Below are 6,605 nucleotides of genomic sequence, written 5' to 3' on the forward strand. Positions count from 1 at the left end.
ACTTCTTGAGACTCCTGGCTTCGTGAGTGACTAGCAGAATTCTCCCAGCCCAAGTTCCACGTATAATGTATAGCGGTCTTGCCCTTTCCGCTTCCCTCTGACAGTCTATGGTCTTCTTCAGTTGAGCATCGACTTCCCCTAGGAGCATCTTCAAGCACCAGGAGTGGGAACTTAGCAGCTCTTCTCATCCTCCAATTCCTGGTGCTTTTGCCCTCTTGGACTCCTGGCTGTCCCGGGAGGAGGCGCTTTGTTTTGCATGGTTGCTGCACTTTGATTTGGCTGGGGGGGCGGAGGCGTGAACTTCCTACCTCTCACCGCCTTCTTCCTTTTCTCTTTAACACAAAGTGTAAGTACCTTTTGCAGCTGAACGTGCCTTGCGCCTTGCGCAGGAAGTGGAGCGCAGGCATGGACAGGCTTCTAGCAGGGGTGTGGCTTGGACTTTTGGCCCTCCTCTGACTCCAGCAACTCCTGAGGGACTGAGCCGAGCACTCCCAAGCTGAAAAGAGAGGGTCACTGGGAAGGCTCAGGCAGCTGGGCCAAGTCTGCTGTGAGAGCCCGAGGGACACACCCTGCTGGTGAGTGCTTGTGCCCTGCTATCAGTTAACGTGGCAGGCACAGTACAGACTTCAGTCAAGGGCATGGGAGAAGGGCATGTTAGAGACAGGTGTGCGAGCGAGGACTGCTCTCAACACCCTGGCTTCTCACACATGAGACGTTCTGTTAGGTGTTCAAATTATGGAAATACGGTAAGCATCGTTAACTGCCTTTAGATGCAGTGTCTGCTCCGTTTTATCATGGATCATTCTGTGTGCCGGGGGAGGATGGGTTTAACCCTGCCAATTGAAGTAAACCTTCCATCTGCCGGCTCGGTAGCAACTTCGAATGCTGTGGAGTTCAGAAGTGGACATTGCTCTGCTCTTTCCAGTCTCACTAAAGGGTCTACCAGTCTAGACAGTGGTTCCGCGGTGTCTAGTTTCCTGGCTGGAGAGAGTTCAGGAGTTTTGGCAGCAGCCTCAGGACTGATGAAGAAATTGATTGGTCTTAGCCTGATATGGCTAATTCTTTGCAGAACCAGAAACCCAAGCTTTGTCACCCAAGATTAGGGAGTTTTCTCTAATGATGCTGATATGGCCCTGGCCCAAGGCTGTAAATGCTTCAAGCATACCTGTAAGTTACCTATAGCAGCAGAGAAGGATGGGGGTGGCAGGGAGTAAGTTGGAGGAGAAAACTAACGTCCAGGCCAGAACATGTTCATAACAGTTTGAGTGACAGTGGCCAAGAGACAGAAGCAGCCAAAGTGAGTGAACACACACAACATATAAATTATGATTCATAATCCACGTTGGTTGTGATTCTGCCTCAAACAGAAAGAAAATTCTGACACAACGTGGTAGGAGCTTGAGGTTGTTGAGCTAAGTAAAATGAATAGTCTCAGAGGATACATGCTGTGTGATTCCACTCCTGTGGGCCAGATTCATGGAGACAGCAGAAAGATGGCTACTAGCTAGGGCAGGGCAGGGGTGGGGGGGCTCAGGGGGATGGATTTCAAGGGATGGAGAGTTCTGGAGATGGGTGAGTGCTGTGTAGACTACTCATCCATAGAGGTGAGCTTAGAGATGGTTAAAATGGGGCCTTGTGCATGCCAGGCAAGCACCTGCTACTAAGATACAGGTCTAGCCCTCTGCAAATAAGTTTTTAAATTACAAATTCTCTTTTAAAAAGGCAGAAGTGAGCAGGCCAAAAAAAAAAAAAAAAAATCAGCCTTGTGGGATGAAATCTTAGAGTCTCTGTGACTTCCTCAAACTCTGACCAAACCGAACCAAACCAAATCTGACTGATAGCTAGCCCCATGGAGGGACTGGAAATCTGGGCTGACCCACCAAACTTGGTGGAGTCGTTGAGAAGCTAGGAGCAAGCTGACTTTCCCCTCACCGTTGTGATTGACTTCAAGTGGCCTGTGGGCCAGGACAGGTGCCTCATGAGTAGTTTGGGGCCTAGTGCTGTGGGTTTGCACTACAGGTGGCCACTGGAGGGGGCTCTCTGGTCTGGATGACAAATATCACTATTTAGTAGCACCCTAGGCAAGCCACCAAAGGCTCTTTCCCTCAGTTTCCTCACATCAACCTTGGCATGAGGAGCAGGCTCACACTTTCCACTTCCAAAGGAGGTTAAGGTTTCCACAATGTAGGAGGCAGCCCCTCATAATTAGGCAGTGCTGTGCACGGGGCGCTGCTGTTTCTCCATCACTTTTTCTCCCGTTTCAGTCTCTCCTCAATTTCTCCAGCGGCTCTTCCAGGCAGAGATCGCAGGCTTTCGACTTGGGGAATCTTCAAACCTGGGTTTGCTGCTTTTAGAAGGGACATGGGACAGTTGTGTCTGCCATCAGTCCTAAAGGAGAGAGGGTTGGGCTGCTGAGCCTTCTGAGGTCTCATGATGAAATCTGGACGATTTTGTCACCGATCTTCCGGGCTATCTGGGACTTCCAGTCAAGACCAAGGAAGAAAACGTAGACAAAGCTGTTCAGACTCTAAGATTTTAGAAATAACAAGGTCACACTTAAGCAGCTGAGAACTAACAGCTCAAAGACAAGCTCATCAAAGTGAAGAGGCTCTGGGGAGCAGGCCCCTCCCCCTGCTTCCTCCCTTATTTAGAAATCATTTGTCTTAAAAGGAACTAACGTTACTGTTAAGGTCCCGGGGGAGAATTATTTTCTGAAGTCAGTGAATTATCTGTTAGTTTTGTAACTAACAGCTGTCTAAAAACAGCTGTCTGGTGGCCCACATACCTTTTGAAAGTCTTCTCAGAAAAGGCTCTGTGGCAGATGACTGGCCGGCTCCATAGAAAGAAGCAGCCACAGGGAGGGCCATACGGCCACCTGCCTGCTCACCCCATCGGGCACAAGTCTCTTCATTTTAGATGTTCTTGCTCTTGTCCTACCCAGCAGTAGTTACAAAATAAACAGAGGGCGCCTTGTGGAGATGCGCCTTTGAGGATGAAGGGAAGCCACTCAGCTGACATTTTAAGTTTTCCACTTCGGCAGCGGTTAATGCACTACCTCTGTACTGAGCATGAGACTCAACATAACAAGTTATTTTCTGGAACTTACCAGTGGCACTCTCTGCCATTTACTAGCTATGTGGCCTTAGCTTCCCCAGCCCTGAAAGGAGACTGTGTACATCTAGACTATTTTCCCAACAAGAGAAACCAGAAGTTTAAGTAATAGAGTTCATAAAAATGATACAGAAAGCAAGAAAAGCCACAGTGGGAATGTATATGTTTCTTTCTTTTTGCTTGTTTTAGATTTTCGAGACAGGGTTTCTCTGTGTAGCCCTGGCTGTCCTGATACTCACTCTGTAGATCAGGCTCACCTGGAACTCACAGAGTGTTGGAATTAAAGGCATGCACCACCACACCCGTCTGGGAACATGAATGTTTCTATCTCTGCTGCTGTTTTTCTGTTCTCCCTTTATCTTGAAATAAGTGCAGGGGTGCTAAGCACTGAGGGGTGGAGTGTTCATGGAAGCTTCCAGAAAATGTGACAGTAGGCTTAGCCTGTGAAGAAAGCAGATATTCCAGATAGGGGAGGAGCCCTGTGGACAGTGAGTGTCCACTCACTGAAATGTGAGATGAGGGTCCTTTTCCTATGTGAAGTTTGGTCTAAAATTGGACCCTAGTCCTAGGTCCCAAGAGAACTGCTCACTAGACATAGAGAGGCCAGGCTGGACTGGAGACACGCAGTTAAGGGAAGGGAGGAAAGTAGGACCAACTGTGAGGCCCTGGTCCTCATTTGGCTGAGGTTTGACCTTTACTCTGTGCAGGATAGAGGATTGTTGAAGTTTGGAGAAACACTGAGTCTCTGAGGAGTGGTTTGGCGTTAGTGATGTCGGGTGGCGGGCGTGGGGCAGACTGCATGTTGAGATCCTAATGTCCTCTCCAAAGGCCTCACAGTCATCTTCTCTGTCCTTTCCTGACACTGTTTTTACGTTTACTTATTAATTCTCTGTGGATAAGCTCCATAATTCTCAGGGAATCAAACTCAGCTCATCGGACTTGGAGAGCGCCTTCACCTGATTAGCCTCTATACCCCTCAAAAGGAGACGAGCCATTCCTCTCTCTACCTTGAAAGCATATTTCTCTCTCTCTCTCTCTCTCTCTCTCTCTCTCTNTNTATATATATATATATATATATATATATATATATATATATGCACAGATATATACACAATACATATATATATATGATTTATTTGTGTATGAGTATATATGTGCACTGAGTGTATGCCTGGTGCCCTCAGAGGTCAGAAGAAAGCATCAGATTTCCTGGAACTGGAGTTACAGATGGTTGTGAACCACCATGTAACTGCTGGGAACTGAACTCAGAGCTCTTAACAGTTGAGCCATCTCTCTAGCTCCAGAGAGCACAGTTTTCTTTCTTTCTTTCTTTCTTTCTTTCTTTCTTTCTTTCTTTCTTTCTTTCTTTCTTTCTTTCTTTCTTTCTTTCTTTCTTTTATGTTTTGTTTTTTCGAGACAGGGTTTCTCTGTATAGCCCTGGCTGACCTGGAACTCACTTTGTAGACCAGGCTGGCCTCGAACTCAGAAATCTGCCTGCCTCTGCCTCCCGAGTGCTGGAATTAAAGGCATGCGCCACCACGCCAGGCCGAGCACAGTTTTCTAACCAATTGTTCTGTGTTAGTGAGATGGCTCAGCAAAGAAGGGCACGTGCTGCTAAGCCCAATTCCATCCCCAAGACCCACATACCCACATTGGCCAAACAAGAGAAGAGGGTCTTACAAGATGTCTTCTGACTGCCACTGAACTCTTTAGCACACAGCACACAACACACACACACACAGATACAGATACACACATATATACAGACAGGCACACACATAGACATATATATATATACATATACACCCAGAGAGAGACACACACAGAGACATATACACATATATGCACAGAGAGAGAGAGAGAGAGAGAGAGAGAGAGAGACATACACACACATATACACATACACACACACATACACACACACATACACACACACAAACATACATACAGATACATATACACACATAGGTACACACATAGACATATATACACATATATACCCAGAGAGACACACACAGACATATACACACATATGCACACAGACATAGACATACAGACACACACACACACACTCAAATGTAAACAAACAAAAAGCCCAATTCCGAGCAATCAGCGGCACTTATTTTGGGTTTATGACTTTACTACTTTCTTTCTGTGCTCTGTTTTCCAGAGTAGATTAGGAGCAGGTTGAGATTAGAGCGTGTTTTGTTTTGTTTCTGTGGAGCCGGTGTGAGTAGGTAATTAGTAAGTTTGCTCCATGGAGTAAGAAGATGGGACAGTGTCAGTGTGTGTGGAGGGCAGGGTGGGTACACAAAGTGTCCGGAAAACAGAGTTAACGACTCGCTGGATGTGGAAGTCAGGCATCAAAGGGGACACTGGAGTATCTCCTTTGGGGCCTCTAGAGGATGCTGTTCTGTGAGATTTACAACTCAAGGAAAAAAATGTGTGGGAAGAGAGGAAGACCCCAGCTTAGACCATCAGAGGGAAACCCCAGCCCACCAGCCATTAAAAAACAAAAAACAAAAAACAAAACCTATTGAACTAGCTATATCAGGTGCCACTAAGAGACGGTAACTCTGAGGCAGCCGGCCCAGAACGAGTGAGTCTCATGAGAAGAATAGCTAACACTCTGCCGTGAGGGGAATCACAAATGTGCTGTGCTGTGGTGGGTAGCATGGCCGAGCCCCTGTTAGGTCTGTAGAGTCCAGGAGGGTCCCTCTGAGTCCTATGTGCCCTGAAATTTAAAGTGGCAAACCAAAACAGAGAAAAGCACATCTTTTGGGAACATCCTGAAATATTTAGATATGAGGAAGAGATTCATTTCTCTTTGAGTAAGGACTAGCTGAGCCACTGGTAGGTAGTGAAGTGGCCGAGGTCCAAGCCACAGGGTGACACAGCTGTTCTGCATGCTCAGGAACTTGGTGTCCTTTGCAGAAGCACAGCTACTGCTAAGGATTCACACGGAAGATTGGGTTGGAAAGGAGAAGAAGCCATAACATTGGAAAGGGGGCGGGGCAGTGAAAGGAGCATGCGCAGGAATTAAGCCGCATTTGTAGCAGTGGAAGAACAGGAGTCGGACTAAAATTTGCGTCATTCCACGTATGGTTAACCCTGAAGACCATCATTCATTCATTTATTCATTCATTCATCATTCATTCATTCACCATCAAGTTTGATTCTGTGCATACAACACCAGATCAAGGAAACTGGCCAGACAAGATGTTCAAGGTGGGTTTTAAAGGAGAAAGGCAAGCTGCTGACTAACGATACATACAACATGGCATCACGCATGCAAAAATAAGCCAGAGGCAATCCTAAAACCATATCTGTGTGTCTCTATTAAATGCAGGTAGGCGCACAGAAAAGCGCTGGAGTCGTGCATAGGAGGCGCTGGCGGTGTAGAGCTTGTTTATACCTTCTCTCTACTTCTGCCTTATTGGGCTCCTTTATAGTTACTCTATCTTCATGGATTATCTGTATTTTTTTTTTTTTTT

The 6,605-nt window shown here is 46.6% G+C and overlaps 1 protein-coding gene across 1 annotated transcript in view; it reads left to right on the forward strand.

Moving 5' to 3' along the window:
* Positions 1-557: 557 nt before the first annotated feature.
* The window catches only part of Zc3h12d (zinc finger CCCH-type containing 12D), a 36,924-nt gene continuing 30,876 nt past the window's right edge, over positions 558-6,605 (forward strand). The window contains exon 1 of the mRNA XM_021221857.2: positions 558-575. The gene's annotated coding sequence lies outside the window, so the exon portion shown is untranslated. The remainder of the gene's footprint in view (positions 576-6,605) is intronic.

Source organism: Mus pahari, chromosome 21 (genome assembly GCF_900095145.1).
Source record: "Mus pahari chromosome 21, PAHARI_EIJ_v1.1, whole genome shotgun sequence".
In the NCBI taxonomy this organism is placed as follows: Eukaryota; Metazoa; Chordata; class Mammalia; order Rodentia; family Muridae; genus Mus; species Mus pahari.